Here is a 20,272-nt window from a genome sequence, read left to right as displayed (position 1 = left end):
ATAGAAGAAAGAAGAAGCATTTAAATAAAGGAACTGTCAAAAACTGTCTCTTGTCATTTTTAACATTTTTGACAGTTTTTTTGTGAAATGGTAGGGGTACTTTTGTACCCCCTTACCATTTCACACAGGGGTGAGGGCTGGGATCTGAGGGTCCCCTTGTTAAAGGGGGTTTCCAGATTCCGATAAGCCCCCCACCCGCAGACCCCCACAACCACTGGGCAAGGGTTGTGGGGATGAGGCCCTTGTCCCCATCAACATGGGGACAAAGTGTTTTGGGGGGCTACCCCAAAGCACCCTCCCAATGTTGAGGGCATGTGGCCTAGTACGGTTCTCTCGTCCCCCCCTCTTTTCCTGTGGCCTGCCAGGTTGCGTGCTCGGATAAGGGTCTGGTATGGATTTTTGGGGGGACCCCCATGCAATTTTTTTTTTTATTTTGGCATGGAGTTCCCCTTAAAATCCATACCAGACCTGAAGGGTCTGGTATAGATTTTGAGGGGTACCCCTCGTCATTTTTTTTTTAAATTTTGGCCGGGGTTCACCCTTAATATCCATACCTCATGCAGATATACTGCGGCAGAATGGCACGGGCAGGCAGAATCACATACCTGTAAGTCATCTGCCTCCCACGAGCGGGGGATCCGATCGAACCTCCCTGGTGCCCGAGGCATTCGGCTTCTGTCCGGGAGCGATGAGAGGTGAGGGGGAGGCCATCCATTCGTGGCCCCCCCCCTCGCGATCGCTCCCAGCCAATGAAATCCTTTCTCTGCTGCTGTATAGTAAACAGCAGCAGAGGAAGTGATGTCATCTCTCCTCGGCTCGGTATTTTCTGTTCCGGCGCCGAGGAGAGAAGACATCCGAGTGAGTGCACAACACACACACAGTAGAACACGCCAGGCACACATTACACCCCCCATCATCCCCCGATCACCCCCCAATCACCCCCCCTTCACACTTTTTTTTTCTGATTACTGCATTGTTGTCAGTTTGTGACAGTTATGCCCTGTACACAAGGTTGGACATTGATCGGACATTCCGACAACAAAATCCTAGGATTTTTTCCGACGGATGTTGGCTCAAACTTGTCTTGCATACACATGGTCACACAAAGTTGTTGGAAAATCCGATCGTTCTGAATGCGGTGACGTAAAATACGTACGTCGGGACTATAAACGGACAGCAGGCAATAGCTTTCGTCTCTTAATTTATTCTGAGCATGCGTGGCACTTTGTGCATCGGATTTGTGTACACACGATCGGAATTTCTGACAATGGATTTTGTTGTTGGAAAATTTTATAGCAAGCTCTCAAACTTTGTGTGTCGGAAATTCCTATGGAAAATGTGTGATGGAGCCTACACATGGTCGGAATTTCCGACAACAAGGTCATATCACACATTTTCCATCGGAAAATCCTATCGTGTGTGTACAGGGCATTAGTGTGGTAGGGCAGTTAGTGTTAGCCCCCTTTAGGTCTAGGATACCCCCCTAACCCCCCCTAATAAAGTTTTACCCCCTTGATCACCCCCCTGTCGCCAGTGTCACTAAGCGATCATTTTTCTGATCGCTGTATTAGTGTCACTGGTGACGCTAGTTAGGGAGGTAAATATATAGGTTCGCCGTCAGCATTTTATAGCGTCAGGGACCCCCATATACTACCTAATAAAGGTTTTAACCCCTTCATTGCCCCCTAGTTAACCCTTTCACCAGTGATCACCATATAACTGTTACGGGTGACGCTGGTTAGTTAGTTTATTTTTTATAGTGTCAGGGCACCCGCCGTTTATTACCAAATAAAGGTTTAGCCCCCTAATCGCCCGGCGGTGATATAAGTTAGGTTTTAGGGTCAGATAGGGTCTGCGTCGCCCCAGGCAGCATCAGGTTAGCGCCAGTAGCGCTAACACCCACGCACGCACCGTACACCTTCCTTAGTGGTATAGTATCTGAACGGATCAAAATCTGATCCAATCAGATCTATACTAGAGTGTTAGCGGGATCAGCCCAGATACCTGCTAGCACCTGCATTTTGCCCCTCCGCCCGGCCCAGCCCACTCAAGTGCAGTATCGATTGATCGCTGTCACTTACAAAACCCTAAACGCATAACTGCAGGGTTCGCAGAGGCAGGCCTGATCCCTGCGATCGCTAACAGTTTTTTTGGTAGTGTTTTGGTGAACTGGCAAGCAATAGCCCCAGGCAGCGTCAGGTTAGTGCCAGTACCGCTAACACCCACGCACGCAGCATACGCCTCCCTTAGTGGTATAGTATCTGAACGGATCAATATCTCATCCGATCAGATCTATACTAGCATCCCCAGCAGTTTAGGGTTCCCAAAAACGCAGTGTTAGCGGGATCAGCCCAGATACCTGCTAGCACCTGCATTTTGCCCCTCCGCCCGGCCCAGCCCAGCCCACCCAAGTGCAGTATCGATCGATCACTGTAACTTACAAAACACTAAATGCATAACTGCAGCATTCGCAGAGTCAGGCCTGATCCCTGTGATCGCTAACAGTTTTTTTGGTAGCATTTTGGTGAACTGGCAAGCACCAGCCCTAGGCAGCGTCAGGTTAGTGCCAGTAGCGATAACACCCATGCACGCACCGTAAACCTCCCTTAGTGGTATAGTATCTGAATGGATCAAAATCTGACCCGATCTATACTAGCGTCCCCATCAGTTTAGGGTTCCCAAAAACGCAGTGTTGCGGGATCAGCCCAGACATGCTAGCACCTGCGTTTTGCCCCTCCGCCCAGCCCAGCTCAGCCCACCCAAGTGCAGTATCGATCGATCACTGTCACTTACAAAACACTAAACATATAACTGCAGCGTTCGCAGAGTCAGGCCTGATCCCTGCGATCGCTAACAGTTTTTTTGGTAGCGTTTTGGTGAACTGGCAAGCACCAGCGGATAAAGGCATGACACCCGGTATTATTGTCCCTCCTGTCCTGACAATCCTGGTCTTTGCATTGGTGAATGTTTTGAACTCTACCATACACTAGTTGAGTATTAACGTAGGGTACAGCATTGCACAGACTAAGCACAGGGTCTCCCAAGATGCCATCGCATTTTGAGAGACCCAAACCTGGAACCCGTTACAGTTACAAAAGTTACAGTTACAAAAAAAGCGTAAAAAAAAAAAAAAAAAAAAAATATATAATAAAAAACAAAAATAGTTGTCATTTTATTGTTCTCTCTCTATTCTCTCTCTATTGTTCTGCTCTTTTTTACTGTATTCTATTCTGCAAAGTTTTATTGTTATTATGTTTTATCATGTTTGCTTTTCAGGTATGCAATTTTTTATACTTTACCGTTTACTGTGTTTTATTGTTAACCATTTTTTTGTCTTCAGGTACCCCATTCAGCTGCAGCGTGGATTTATTTATCTTGACAGCAACAGCGTTAGCTCCCATAGATATATAATGCCGTGACTCCAGCGGAGGTGATATATGCCGAAGCATGGGGGCAGCAGGGGCAGAGGAGTGATTTGCTTTTGCGGGAGGATGCCCCCATGCTTCAGCATATATAAATGGTGCATGTATGCCCATCATTAGAAGTGGGTGGATGAAGGGAGGTATTCTAATGGTGGGCATACCCACCGATCAATCTTTTTTTCGTTCAGCCCACAGGCTGCATGAAATAAAAAGATTACAATATATGCCCAACAAGGACCAGCAACATACTGGTATGTTGCTGGACTTTGAGTGGCTATACCAGAATATGCCTGCAGGTTTAGGTATCATCTTGGTATCATTCTTTTCAGCCAGCGGTCAGCTTTCATGTAAAAGCAATCCTAGTGGCTAATTAGCCTCTACACTGCTTTTACAAGCAGTGGGAGGGAATGCCCCAACCCCCCCACCACCGTCTTCCATGTTTTTCTCTGGCTCTCCTGTCCCAACAGGGAACCTGAGAATGCAGCCGGTGATTCAGCCGGCTGACCATAGAGCTGATCAGAGACTAGAGTGGCTCCAAACAGAGTGGCTCCAAACATCTCTATGGCCTAAGAAACCGGAAGCTATGAGCATTTCATGACTACATGATTTCGCCGGATGTAAACAGCACCATTGGGAAATTGGGAAGGCATTTTATCACACCGATCTTGGTGTGGTCAGATGCTTTGAGGGCAGAGGAGAGATCTAGGGTCTAATAGACCCCAATTTTTTCAAAAAAGAGTACCTGTCACTACCTATTGCTATCATAGGGGATATTTACATTCCCCGAGATAACAATAAAAATGATAAAAAAAAAAAAAATGAAAGGAACAATTTAAAAATAATATAAAAAAGCAAAAAAATAATAAAGGAAAAAAAAAAAAAAAAAAGCACCCCTGTCCCCCCCTGCTCTCCCGCAAAGGCGAACGCAAGCGTTGGTCTGGCGTCAAATGTAAACAGCAATTGCACCATGCATATGAGGTATCACTGCGAAGGTCAGATCGAGGGCAGTAATTTTAGCAGTAGACCTCCTCTGTAAATCTAAAGTGGTAACCTGTAAAGGCTTTTAAAGGCTTTTAAAAATGTATTTAGTTTGTTGCCACTGCACGTTTGTGCGCAATTTTAATCATGCCATGTTTGGTATCCATGTACTCGGCCTAAGATCATCTTTTTTATTTCATAAAACATTTGGGCAATATAGTGTGTTTTAGTGCATTCAAATTTTAAAAAGTGTGTTTTTTCCCCAAAAAATGTATTTGAAAAATCGCTGCGCAAATACTGTGTGGAAAAAAAATGAAACACCCACCATTTTAATCTGTAGGGCATTTGCTTTAAAAAAAATATAATGTTTGCGGGTTCAACTGCCCCAGTTGAAGGCTTTTTAGTCGAAACGCGTAGGGCGTTTGCTTCCCACGTTGCCATTATTTTTATTCAGTGATCACTTTTTTTATCTTGTAAGGCTTTTTATCCAATAAAATCCTTTTATTTTTTGACCTACGCCATGTGGAGCCCCTTTTTTTCTTTTTTCTCCATGATTTCATCTATCTGACTACCCTTGATCTTTTGAACTCGCCTGGAGCTGGAGAGCGTGTGAGTGAGGGGACAGTCGCCATCCGAGACGATTCTGGCTATCGGTGACCGTGACCCGAGGGAAAACCCTGCCTATTCAAGATCGGGACCGAAGTGACAACAACCTGGCGGATTCTCCTCAGGCTCTGACAGACGTACTGCTATATGGCAGATATGTCCCACAACATCCGGTAAGAGTGTCCCACTTCAGATGTTCATGACGCATTACTCGTGGTTGCTGTGCAGTTCAGCTTGAGTCAACATCTTATGCTTAAGCACCCTCATTTTCTGTGAAGACTCTTTTCATTTCTATGGACTCTGGTCACAGAGTTTAACACATGATATTATAGACATTTACGCTCATTTCAGTGGGCCCTGTGTTAATTCACTTTTATTGTTAGTTATTATACTATATGTACTGATTCACTTCATTTCCAGTTACTATACTGGGCATATGTTTCACTTCTGTGTTATTTTTTTAGTAATTCACATGTTTATAGTTTAGCGCTGCACTTATTTTATATATATCTGATGTGACTTGGTTTGTTTGTGTGTTAGCTGCTACTTTTCATATTGTTTGCACAGATTTAGTTTTGGGCCAGCGCAGCTTCCCTTTTATACCACATGGACTCAACATGCCTCTCGGTAAAAAGCGTGGGGTGTCTACTTTCCAAAATGGGGTCATTTGGGGGGGTTTTATGTCATCTGGGCATTTTATGGCCTTCAAAACTGTGATAGGTAGTGAGGAGGGAAATCAAAAATTTACGCCCTTAGAAATCCTGAAGGCTGTGATTGGTTTTCGGGGCCCCGTACGCGGCTAGGCTCCCAAAAAGTCCCACACATGTGGTATCCCTGTACTCAGGAGAGGCAGCTGAATGTATTTTGGGGTGCAATTCCACATATGCACATGGCCTGTGTGAGCAATATATCATTTAGTGACAATTTTTTGTAAATATTTTTTTTTTTTGTCATTATTCAATCACTTGGGACAAAAAAAATTAATATTCAATGAGCTCAACATGCCTCTCAGCAATTTCCTTCGGGTGTCTACTTTCCAAAATTAGGTCATTTGGGGGGGGTGGGTTTGTACTGCCCTGCCATTTTAGCACCTCAAGAAATGACATAGGCAGTCATAAATTAAAGGCTGTGTAAATTCCAGAAAATGTACCCTAGTTTGTAGGCGCTATAACTTTTGCGCAAACCAATAAATATACACGTATTGACATTTTTATTACCAAAGTCGTGTGGCGGAATACATTTTGGCATAAATGTATGACTAAAACTGAGTTTATTGGATTTTTTTTTATAACAAAAAGTAGAAAATATCATTTTTTTTCAAAATTTTCGGTCTTTTTCCGTTTATAGCGCAAAAAAAAAAAAACGGCAGAGGTGATCAAATATCATCAAAGGAAAGCTCTATTTGTGGGAAGAAAAGGACGCAAATTTCGTTTGGGTACAGCATTGCATGACCGCGCAATTAGCAGTTAAAGCGACGCAGTGCCAAATTGTAAAACGTGCTCTGGTCAGGAAGGGGGAAATCCTTCTGGGGCTGAAGTGGTTAATAGCCGCAAGTAGTTTTAAATGACTTTTTCTCCTTTGAAATGTCATTTTGCTGTCAGACTGTTCTAAACACGGGAAGCATGCGCCCCTTTACAGGCATACTATAGAAACCCCCCAGGTACGAAATTTAAAGGAATATTACACTTTTATTGTTTCACTTTAAGCATTATTAAAATCACTGCTCCCGAAAAAATGTCAGTTTTTAAACTTTTTTTTGCATTGATCCATGTCCCCTGGGGCAGGACCCAGGTCCCCAAACACATTTTATGACAATAACTTGCATATAAGCCTTTAAAATTAGCACTTTTGATTATTCATGTTCGTGTCCCATAGAATTTAACGGTGTTCGCACAAATTTTTTGCCTGTTCGCAAGTTCTGGTGCGAACCGAACAGGGGGGTGTTCGGCTCATCCCTAGTCTTCAGGTAGCTTTAGGTGCACACTGTGCAGAGGACACAGTACACTATCTGTATATACTGCAGCTGCCTGCCTGTGGTACTAATAGGATCAGAAGAACACCAGCAATTTTCTTCAGGTAGCTTTAGGTGCACACTGTGCAGAGGACACAGTACACTAACTGTAAATACTGCAACTGCCTGCCTGTGGTATTAATAGGATCAGAACAACAGCAATTGTCTTCAGGTAGCTTTAGGTGCACTCTGTGCAGAGGACACAGTACACTAACTGTAAATACTGCAGCTTCCTGCCTGTGGTACTAATAGGATCAGAAGAACACCACTGATTTTCTTCAGGTAGCTTTAGGTGCACACTGTGCAGAGGACACAGTACACTAACTGTAAATACTGTAGCTGCCTGCCTGTGGTACTAATAGGATCAGAAGAACACCAGCAATTTTCTTCAGGTAGCTTTAGGTGCACACTGTGCAGAGGACACAGTACAGTAAGTGTAAATACTGTAGCTGCCTGCCTGTGATATTAATAGGATCAGAAGAACACCAGAAATTTTCTTCAGGTAGCTTTAAGTGCACACTGTGCAAAGGACACAGTACACTAACTGTAAATACTGTAAAAACACCTGCCTGCCTGTCAGTAGGAAGAGAATAACAAGAATGGATCTAGCTAAACTGAATACAGAGTGTATATATATATATATATATATATATATATCTATATCTAGATATAGATCTATATCTATATCTAGATATAGATTTAGATATATATAGATATATATATATATCTTTATATACACAACACCTAGGATGCATATATATACACAATACACTGTAAGTGCAGATAACTGACTCGCCTGTCTACTCTATCTAACTTATATCAAATGACACTGTCTCTCTGTCTATCTCTCTCTGCCGCAACACACTACACAAGGCCGCCACGCAGGTGGCCTTATATAGTGTGGGGCGTGTACTTAAACCCTGAGCCATAATTGTCCAAAGCCACTCTGGCTTTGACCAATTACGGCTCTCTGTACAGACGGCGCTGTGATTGGCCAAGCATGCGGGTCATAGTGCATGCTTGGCCAATCATCAGCCAGCAATGCACTGTGATGCCGCAGTGAATTATGGGCCATGACGCGCCATTTGAATTTGGCGCGAACGACCCATAACGTTCGCAATTTGACAAACGGTCAAACAGGCAATGTTCAAGTCGAACATGGGTTCGACTCGAGCTCGAAGTTCATCCGTAGTGCAGAGCTCTGGACTGAGCGTCCTCACGCCGCCATCGCTAAGCCACGCCTATCATAACCCACTTCTTTTAAACTGAACCTCCACCCCAGTCTTAAGTCTTTTGCAGACTTTAACAGGTTTTCTTCTAAGATTTCCCTGTATTTGGCTCCATCCATCTTCCTATCAACTCTGACCAGCTTCCCTGTCCCTGCTGAAGAAAAGCATCCCCACAACATGATGCTGCCACCACCATGTTTCACAGTGGGGATGGTGTGTTCAGGGTGATGTGCAGTGTTCGTTTTCCGCCAAACATAGCGTTTTGCCTGACCAGAACACCTTCTTCAACATGTTTGCTCTGTCCCCCACATGGCTTCTCACAAACTGCAAATGGGGACTTCTTATGGCTTTCTTTAAACAATGGCTTTCTTCTTGCCACTCTTCTATAAAGGCCAGATTTGTGGAATGCACAACAAATAGTTGTCCTGTGGACAGATTCTCCCACCTGAGCTGTGGATCTCTGCATCTCCTCCAGAGTTACCATGGGCCTCTTGGCTGCTTCTGTGATTGATGTTCTCTTTGCCCGGCCTGTCAGTTTGGGTGGATGGCCATGTCTTGATAGTTTTGCAGTTGTGCCATACTTTTTCCATTTTTGGATGATGGATTGAACAGTGCTCTGTGAGATGTTCAAAGCTTGGGATATTTTTTTTTATAACCTAACCCTGCTTTAAACTTCTCCACAACTTTATCCCTGACCTGTCTGATGTGTTCCTTGGCCTTAATGATGCTGTTTGTTCACTAAGGTTCTCTAAAAAACCTCTGGGGGCTTCACAGAACAGATGTATTTATACTGAGAATAAATTACACACAGGTGAACTCTACTTACTAATTAGGTGACTTCTGAAGGCAATTGGTTCCACTAGGTTTTAGTTATGCCCCGTACACACGGTCGGACATTGATCGGACATTCCGACAACAAAATCCTCGGATTTTTTCCTACGGATGTTGGCACACACACGGTCGCACAAAGTTGTCGGAATTTCCGATCGCCAAGAATGCAGTGACGTCAAGCACGTACGACGAGACTAGAAAAGGCCGGTTCAGAACCAAGCGCAGCACCCTTTGGGCTCCTTTTGCTAATCTCGTGTTAGTAAAAGTTTGGTGAGAGACGATTCGCGCTTTTTCAGACTCGTGGCTTTCAGATCGTTTTCTGCCGTTCAGTTTGTGCTTGTGGGTTTGTATCTGCTCTTCAGTGCGTGCAAGCAAGTTCCGCGTGACTTTAGTCACTGTATTCTTGTTCGTTCGTTACTGGTTTTCAGGTCGCTCTTCACAGGCCTTGCTGTTCTTCAGTGCGTTCTGTTACTTCGTTCTGAGCAGCCGACCGTTTTATAGCCATGTTCCGTATGCGTACTCCTCGTAGAGTTCGTGCTGTGCGGGGGCTTGGTGTTGGGGTCCTGACCTTGACACAAGTCCAGTCCATGAACAGGGTGGGGAGGAGTTCATGGACCAAGAATTGGTTGCTTCAGCGTGACCAGTTCTGTCATATGCCTTTGCTCCGTGAGATCCGTGAGAATAATCCTGATGATTTCAGGAACTTTCTCCGGATGACGGACCCCGTGTTTCACCGTTTGTTGGCTTCGCTGACCCCCTATATCAGCAGGCAGGATACCTGCATGAGGCAAGCCATCACTCCGGAGCAGAGGTTGGTCGCTACCTTGCGGTATTTGGCCACAGAGAGAAGTCTGCAGGACTTGAAGTTCTCGACAGGCATCTCCCCCCAGGCTCTGGGGATCATTATCCCAGAGACCTGTTCTGCCATCATACAGGTCCTGCAGAAGGAGTATATGAAGGTAAGATTTTTTTCCTTTTATATCACATTTTATTGTATTGAATGTTTGCTAATATATTGTATTTCTTTCCTCATTCCCTAATTACCATGATTGTATTATGCTGTGAATGTCCCCTTTGTCCTCATGCATGCTGGATTTTTATGTAATTATTATTTTATGTCCTTCATACATATTTCCCCTTCAATAACCTCTCCAGCATGGTGTCTCCTGCCCCTATATTCACCTCATGTAGTCACTTAACAATGTATTTTATCAGCTCCATAGTAGTGCTTTACCCCAAACACCCCCTAAAATGTTTGGAAATGTTATTTTGGATTTAAATTCAGGCAGAGGGCCAGAGGCTTTTTTTTGTGGTGTCCCCAAATTTTTGGTAACCCTCCCTCCCCCCAACTGCTAAGTCAGCTGATCCCAATTCTCTATCCTCAATCATCTATCTGCTGACTTTGCCAAACCCATACACACTATACCCATCTCTTTACTGGTCAGATTTATGGATGAATTCCCCAAAGCATGTAGTGCAAGGGCCTGCCTGTATACTTTCCAATGGTACTGTTTAAAGTTCTTGTATCCTAATATGATCTTGATAGGTAATAGCAGAATGTCCAAATGTGCTCAAATGTGTACAGTGTGTATTTATATCTTTGTATTATGACACTTCTTACCTGTCCAGTGGGCTGCCAATAGTGTAACTAAGGAGGGGCTGTTCCAAGTAATACCCTGTATTTAGGCATTCATCTCTCAATGAAGTGAAGAGGGTTACCTGTCCAAGAGTCCCCCTCCCCCCCTATAATGTTAGAAATGGCCCATGAGAGGGGGGGAGGGGGAATATGATAGGTGTACCTTATACTTTGTTGTTGTTAAATTCCCCTTAATAAATGCTATCTGGAGGTCGACCCATAATGTTTGTGTCTAATCTGCTTGCCAGGTTTCTGTGAAAAAATAGTAATGTTTTTTTTTTTTCCTCAACAGTTTGCTTCCACGCCACAGGAATGGCAGACTGTGGCCTCCCACTTTGCCCAGCGGTGGGACTTTCCTAACTGCGGAGGGGCAATTGATGGGAAACACGTCCACATCGTCCCACCACCCAACTCGGGGTCGTACTATTATAACTACAAGGGGTTTAATAGTATAGTGATGTTGGCGGTGGTGTCGGCTAATTACGAGTTCTTGTATGTGGACGTGGGGAAGAATGGCCGGATGTCCGATGGTGGAGTCATCGCCCAGACGGAGTTCTACAGGCGTCTCCAGAATGGCAGTTTGGACTTGCCACCTCCAGAGGACAATGTTGAAGGTCTCCCATTTGTGTTCGTTGCTGATGAAGCATTTGCGCTGGGGGACCACCTGATGCGGCCATTCCCGATGAGGACCCTCACCCCGGAACAGAGGGTTTTTAATTACCGGCTGGCCAGAGCCCGAAGAGTGGTGGAGAACACATTTGGAATCCTGGCCAGCCGGTTCCGACTATTTCTGACACCCATCCATATGGCGGAGTATAAACTGAACCATATTATACTGGCGTGCTGTGTTCTCCATAATTTTTTAAGAAAACATTCAGCCAACTATGCTGGCTCAGTTGGGCCTGAGGCTGGAATCCCAAATACTTCCACAATGACGGCACTTGAAAGCGGCCGTCCTGGCTTGCCCTCCCTGAATGCCCGTGATGTCCGGTTACGATACCTGGAGTTCTTTGTGAGTAGGGGGGCTATCAATATGCCAGACAATCTGTGACACCTTTTTTAAATAAAAAACAACCAAAAGCAATTCTTGGTGGACATTTACTGCTTGTGTTTGTTTTAACTGACCCTGACAGAAATGTGTTGAGTGCAGAAAATGTCGTGATTGGGTAACCTTATAAAAAACAGTGTTGGCTGGTACTTCCTAAATGCAAAAACACATTTCACTTCAAGTGCACTTGCAACTGCACTGAACCTGCACTTGTAGTGCAAAGTGTATTTGCCCTTAGGAAATAACCCCCATTTGTGCATAAAACAACAATTACATCACCCCAAAAGTGTTGTTGTAGTGTTGAGACAATAATCCACACATTCTTGAGTAAGGCACTTTTTTATACCTGCACAATCAAAATGTGCATTTACCAAAGGTTTTTAAAACAAACCAACATGTTTGTAGTATAAAATGTTTGCAGTAGCATTATGAATAATCAAAATATCCATTTCAGATAAAACAGGCCTGTGTAAAACCAACAAGAAAGCCAAAAAACTAGAACTTACAAAGTTCACATTAGGTAAAACCTGAAGGCTATATCAGACATCAGTATTTAGGAACTGGGTTTGATATAGCGTTCAGATGGGGGGAACTCACCCCTGGAAAAGCCAAATTTGGAAGATGCACACCAATTTACGAATGTCAACATGTGCTACCTGCCATCAGGGGGGATCAACGGACGTGTTTTGGGGGAGAAAGCCCTTCCTCAACGCTACTTTATAATTGAGGAAGGGGTTGCCCCCCCAAAACGCGTCCATTGATCTCCCGTGATGGCAGATAGCACATGTTGGCACACTGTGTGCATCCTCCAAATTTGGCTTTTCAAAACATTGTTAAAATTGAAAATACTGAAAACCGGTCATTTTGTGGGGTTTAAATTCGCCCAAAACATCAATGATGTTATTATTTTTTGTAATAACATCACGTATTTGTTGCTGGATGTTTTGCAATTGGAGATTACACCCCATGATCTCCCCTATCAGTATCTGGGCACTTTCAGAAGTAAAGCGTTCTGGATCCACAACATCACGATCACCTAAAAAGAGATAAAGAACAAAAAAAAGGTCTCAAAAATCTGCCACCAGCCATCTCTTTTACCTGAGTCTGTGGTCGCAGACACTCACCTCTTGTGGTGCCAATCTCCACTACATCTTCTTCTTCCTCCTGCTCAGCATCTTGGGTTTGGGGTAGTTCCCCTTCTTCCAGAGGGGGGGGGGTCTGTGTTCTCCTGGGATGAGGGGTGTCCGAGTCTTTTCTCCCCTATGTAAAACAAAAATTGTATACTTAGCACACAGATTTTTGATGGCAGAACTATAGAAATAGGAAACATTGCTTGGAAGTGGGGTACAATTGTCTATTTTAGCCGAGTTCAAAGATGTCTTTTTTTTATTGCCCTTTGTCAAGCTGCAATACTTTACCTGTTTGGTACAAGCTTCACACATGTAACCCCCCTATAGTATACACTGGAGCACCTGTGTGCCCCCCCTAATAAAAATGGTGTTCTTGTGTCCCACACTAGTGCTCCAGTGTCCAGATGTGAAAACAGCTGCTCAGTGTCCTCTCCTTACACACAAGATAGTTTGCATTTCATTCTAGTAACAAACCCATCTACCTAAACAAATATTTGGCATCCAAGTAGGCCCCAAAAAAATGTGGGAAAATGCATATGGCCTAAACAATGGTGTTCTAGAGGCCGAACAAAAAATGTTTGATACAAACGAATAATGGGCCCATGAACATTAAAGTTGACCTTTTTAAACGTTACAATTAATAAAAGCATATGGAGCAGAACGAACGGAATAAAGCCAGAAAGAATATAAACACAGCACAACTACTTACTTTTTTGCAGCACTCTCCGGATCTTTCGGTACTGCTCCGGCTCTCTCAACTTCAGGTCCGACCACCGCTTCCTGAGCTGATCTTTTGATCTTCGGACCCCGAAATTCCGCTCGAGACTCCTGACCACTTTCGCCATGATCTTGGCCTTTCGGATGTTCGGGTTGGGGTAAGGCCCATATTTGCCATCATAGTCGGACTTCTTCATGATGTCGACCATCTCCAACATCTCCCCAAACGACATATTTGTGGCCTTAAAACGTCTCCTTCTGGATCGGGACGTGCCTGGATCCGGGCTTTCCTCCTCGTTGCTACAATTAGCACGCACCTGGTGTGACTCCGCCATCATGCTCTTCCCCCACTGCGCCGAACGAAAAGGGGCGGGGAATAGAATAGAAAGAACGTCAGGGGCGGGCGGAGTTACACACATGCGCAGTGTCTATAAAGCGTAACACGCGTGCGTATTACGTACGATCTGTGAGCGGAGGAAGGAGCATTGGACGCGTCGATCGTAAGAACGAAGGTAAGAGACAAACTTGGGCCTATACTGCTTCTAGATTGAGGACTATATTGTAACAAGATTAGGAGAGTTTTGTCTGACATTAGGCTTTGTCTTGTGTTGTGTCTTTCAGTGAACATGGATATCTTAATGAGAGATACTGACTTCATGTCATTATTCATTGATATGCTAAGGGAGCTGCCCTGTCTGTGGGAGATTACCCACCCCCATTTCAAGAACCAAGCAAAGAGGAAGGCAGCGCTGGAGCAATTGTGTGAAATTGTGAAGCAGGTGATCCCCACGGCAGACATCACCTATTTAAAGATCTTCATTGGTGGCCTGAGGAGCACATATCTGAGGGAGCGCAAGAAAGTCCTGGATTCACAGAGATCCGGAGCAGCAGATGACATCTATGTCCCCAGGATGTTGTACTACGACAGGCTGCACTTTCTGGCAGGCCAGACTGAACCCAGGCCATCCCTCTCCAGTCTTCCTTCCACACTTCCTTCCCCCCGGCTGAGGCTTCTGACGCCCAACCTGGGCCTTCCAGGCCATATGTGGAGGAGCCCAGATTGAGCCAGGTATAGCATTCCTCTAAATATTTCTGCTTGTACTATCAATGATGTTACCTAGATGTTAGTTGGGAGTACTAATTTATGATTGTGATTGATGATGCAAAAACTAAAACTATGTCCCTTTTTCATACACAGGGAAGTCTCAGCCAGGAGGTGGCTGATCTGCAGGTCCCTCCACCCACCCTGAAAACAGAAAGTGGCAGCAGGAGGAGTAGCCTAGAGGAGGCGGCTATCAGATTTTTTTGGAGGGCTACAGAGGTCCTGGGAGCACCACACACCAGGCAGGAGAACCTTGCGGCATTCATTGCCTATAAAATGCAGAGGATGGAGGAGGGCCAACAAGCCAGGTGTCAGGCCCTCATTTCAGAGGCTCTGGAGAAAGGTGTGAGGGGACAACTTACACCTCACACACAGCTTTGGGATGGTCCTCCTCCTCCTCCTCCCTCTCCTCCAGGTCCCCCCAGTCCTCCTCCAGGTCCTCCCAGTCCTCCTCCTCCTCCAGGTCCTACTTCTCCTCCTGCCACATCTCCTACTGCACAGCCACAGCCCGCAAGGAAGTGTGAAAGGAAGACCAGAGAGTGATTGCCCTGGATCCAGTCTGGTCGGCCAAAAGATGCAGCCTCTTGTGGTACCACAGCCTGGGGACACTGATTTCATCTGCTGCTATCCGAGTCTCTGTGAATCCCGGACCAGACTGCCCTCCCTTATATATGGACTCCTCAGGCCACCAATTTTGAGGTTTAAGAATTGATGTCTGCCCTGGGGGTCCCAGGCTTCACTAATTTCTGCTGTTGATCCAGTGTTGCCTTCCTCTTTGTTTGGTTCTGATACCTTAATAAAGGATTTTTGTTTTGAATTCTACTCTCCTATGTGTTTTACTTCAAAAATGACAGTTGGTTTGTGAGGATTCAGGTACATTGCAAATATACAATGTGAAATGAACAAGGGACACCAACAACAAAAAATCTCATGGAGATTAAATAATAAAAGATATCAATGGTGTTGGGGTAACTTGCCACACAAAACACACACAAAAATATTCTGGAGTAAAAATAAAAATAACATTGAACAAAGATCAGCCTTGGAAAAAATCCAAACATTAAAGAAAAAAAAAGGCTTAAAAACCAAAAAAAAAAAATAAAAAAAATATAAAACTGTCAGATGTGACAACTAATATCAATATATTGAGGGAATCCCACTAAAAAAACACAAATCAAACTTTGTGAGAAGTGTGTGTAAATATGAGCAGCAAAACCACTTAATTCTTGTCACATTATAAAGAAGAAGAGAGTGCGCTGTATTAAACCATTTTTTACATTGCAGCGTGACGAAAGTGGTGTATCCATTGCGAACGCTAAGTTTACCAGAACGAGCTGTCCCGTGTCGGAATTTCTTCAGAGCATGCGTGGCACTTTATGCGTCGGAACAGGCCACACACGGTCGGAATTGACGCGATCGGATTTTGTTGTCGGAAAATTTTATCTCCTGCTGTCCAACTTTGTGTGTCGGAAAATCCGATGGAAAATGTCCGATGGCGCCCACACACGGTCGGAATTTCCGACAACACGCTCCGATCGGACATTTTCCATCGGAAAATCCAACCGTGTGTACGGGGCATTAGAGTTATCAGAGTAAAGGGGGTTGAATACAAATGCAAATACATATTTATTTGTAAAAAATGTTGAAAACCATTTATAATTTTCCTTCCACTTCACAACTGTGCCACTTTGTGTTGGTCTATCACATAAAACCCCAATAAAATACATTTACGTTTTTGGTTGTAACATGACAAAATGTGGAAAATTTCAAAGGGTATGAATACTGTTTCAAGGCACTGTATACATAAACTGACACACATACACACATAAACTGACACACATACATACACACTCACATACATACAGTACATACACAAAACCACAGCTTACTATATTACCAGAGTTTTGCACCTGCACCACAGAGTAAGATGCCTGTGTACACAGTACTGCATGGAAGGAAAGCAGGGCAGGTCAGGACTCAGGAAGCAGCTTTCCCAATGCACAGCTCTGCCAATCACTGCCTTCTCCTGTTCTGCAGTTCAGTGTTTATTAAAGACAGATAGCTGTCAAGGCTGTACTAGAATACTACATAACTACAAAAAATAGCATCTGCCTTCCCCTGCCTGCCTGCCTTTCAAGACTAAGTGCTACTGTGCTTCTCCTCCTCCCTGCTGACAGGAGTAGTAAGTGACATCTCCTGTCAGACTATAGTGGCAGAGCCTAATACAAGATTATCATGGCCCCCCATGCACCTGGGACCCCTGGGGTGCCCATGCATTAAGACAGCCCTGGACTGAGATAACGGAGGAAATTTTTGAAACAGGACATTGAAAGCAGCATGCCAGTTACATGCCATATGCCATATACATACACAGTGTAGTCAGTGTAGACTATATATACAGTGCATGCAGTGTATTAATATATATATACTGTGTAATATATATATATATATATATATATATATATATATATATATATATATATATGAGAAAAAGTCCAAAGGATTGCTGCACTTAAAAACTTTGTTTATTCGTTCAAAGATTTGTAAAGTTACATCTCAGAAAGTGTTCAAAAAGATTTCCGTTTCGGGCTCACATGCTCACACCCTTCCTCAGATCAGAACACATCTAACATTTTGATCACAGACATTGCAATTTAACATTTTTCAAAAAAAAAAAATCAAATATGGAATCAATCTATGGTTAATCGCTCATTAGTTCATTAATCATTTCACACCACTGATATACAATTGGTTAACCATGTGCAGACGCATCTCATTATTAACTCAGGAACCATCATATTGTCATTCTATAGAAAAAATATATACATATATAAACATATCACAATCAGAATATTCAAAAGGATACCATAAAATACTTTTATAGATAATGTATTATAAATCATACAAATACATAAAGATCTGTATTTAAACCTTTTGGAGTAATAGTATTAAGAAAATGTATCCAATGAGCCTCACGTTTTCTTAAAATTAATTCACAATCGCCTCCTCTTCTGTTTTTATTAATGCCTTCCAGCACCATGAATTTTAACTGGGAAGTTGTATGCCCCTTCTCTATAAAGTGTCTAGCTAGTGGTAACTGTATTCATTTATCTCTAATTGAGTATTTATGTCTGGCTCTACGATCTTTAACCTTTTGGGTTGTTTCCCCAATATATAATAATCCACATGGACATTTTATGGCATAAATCACATATGATAATTGGCAGGAAAGTGGCCCTTTTCCCTTAATCATGGAATTACATTGGATACATGTCAGACAAGAAATGATCCCAGGTTATTTGGTCCCAGAAAAGTTATCCTGGGAATAAGAGGAGAAAATTGATTGGATCTTACCAATCGATCCCTCAAAGTTCTCCCCTTTCTATATGAGGATAATGGTAGATTCCAAAATTCATTCTATGATAAAGGGAAAAAGTACATCACACCCACATAAAGAAAGCTGCGCTCAAACAAAACAGTCTATGTAATGACATCAGAGAGGTTTTGAAATCCTTCCAGAATAAACAGCACCGCCACCGTGTACTTTGAAGCAATAGTGACAATCCACCCTAATAGTTAAAACCTGCTTACCAGATGGCAAGCATAAAAGGGCAGGTGGCTATAGCCCAGCCAAGGCCTTTTAGCTTGCTGGCACTCCCGGTGTTCGTGTGGGGGGTAAAACTCCAGATTCACTTGCGTTGCCACATGTCACCATTCACCACGAAAACCACGGATGACCCAGAAGGAAGAAGAACTCACCATAGTATAAAATCCTTCAGATATTTATTTTAAAAAAAGTAGTAACTTACAGTTAAGTTAATAAAATTGCGTGTACAAAGAGCCGGCCGGCATACAAACAAACGGAGCCCGTCCTCTTACTCCGAAAGCGTGGTGACGTCAGGTACTTCTGGGTCATCCGTGGTTTTCGTGGTGAATGGTGACATGTGGCAACGCAAGTGAATCTGGAGTTTTACCCCCCACACGAACACCGGGAGTGCCAGCAAGCTAAAAGGCCTTGGCTGGGCTATAGCCACCTGCCCTTTTATGCTTGCCATCTGGTAAGCAGGTTTTAACTATTAGGGTGGATTGTCACTATTGCTTCAAAGTACACGGTGGCGGTGCTGTTTATTCTGGAAGGATTTCAAAACCTCTCTGATGTCATTACATAGACTGTTTTGTTTGAGCGCAGCTTTCTTTTTTGGACTATTTATTTTGGTGTGATCGCACTATATGCTGCTGCTAGTTACATAATTTTAGGTCAAGCGCGGTTCTTTCTATTTACACACCCACATAAAGGCTTTGATATTCCTATCAAGGGCCACTATACTTGTCAATCATCATATGTGATTTATGCCATAAAATGTCCATGTGGATTATTATATATCGGAGAAACAACCCAAAAGGTTAAAGATCGTATAGCCAGACATAAATGTTCATTTAGAGATAAATTAATACAGTTACCACTAGCTAGACACTTTACAGAGAAGGGGCATACAACTTCCCAGTTAAAATTCGTGGTGCTGGAAGGCAATAATAAAAACAGGAGAAGAGGCGATTGTGAATTAATTTTAAGAAAACGTGAGGCTCATTGGATAAATTTTCTTAATACTATTACTCCAAAAGGTTCAAATACAGATTTGGATCTTTATTTATTTGTATGATTTATAATACATTATCTATAAAAGTATTTTATGGTATCCGTTTGAATATTCTGATTGTGATATGTTTATATATGTATATATTTTTTTCTACAGAATGACAATGTGATGGTTCCTGAGTGAATAATGAGATGAGTCACCACATGGTTAACCATTTGTATATCTGTGGTGTGAAATGATTAATGAACGAAGCAATACAATTGTACTAATGAGCGATTAACCATAGATTGATTCCATATGTGATTTTTTTTTTGAAAAAATGTTAAATTGCAATGTCTGTGATCAAAATGTTAGATGTGTTCTGATCTGATGAAGGGCGTGAGCATGTGAGCCCAAACCGGAAATCTATTTGAACACTTTCTGATATGTAACTTTACAAATCTTTGAATGAATAAATAAAGTTTTTAAGTGCAGCAATCCTTTGGACTTTTTCTCTTATATGTATGGTCAGTGGGAAGACCTGATTGCTTTGCAGTAACTGTGAACCGGGTGCAGCTTTCCTCAACCACATTTGAATATATATATATATATATATATATATATATATATATATATATATATTCAGTGCATTCAGTGTAGACTATATATACAGTGCAGGCAGTGTACAGTATATAATACAGTGCATTGAAGTGGTTAGGGGAACCCTATGACAGAATTAAGAGAAAAAATGGCATGGGGTCCCCCCAAAATCCATACCAGGCCCTTTGGGTCTGGTATAGATTTCAAGGGGAATTCCATGCCCAGATTAAAAAAAAATTGGCATGCCCCTTAAAATCCATACCAGACCCTCATCCAAAAAAGCAGCCTGGCAGCCCCCCCCCCCCCCCCCAAAATCCATACCAGACCCTTATCAAAAAAAGTAGTCTGGCAGGGTCAGGAAAGGGGGGGGAAAGCAGCCCCCCTC

The sequence above is a fragment of the Aquarana catesbeiana genome, linkage group LG10 (genome assembly GCF_042186555.1).
Source record: "Aquarana catesbeiana isolate 2022-GZ linkage group LG10, ASM4218655v1, whole genome shotgun sequence".
Taxonomy (NCBI): domain Eukaryota; kingdom Metazoa; phylum Chordata; class Amphibia; order Anura; family Ranidae; genus Aquarana; species Aquarana catesbeiana.
The sequence above is the reverse complement of the archived record's forward strand: the minus strand, read 5'-3'. Positions refer to the sequence as shown.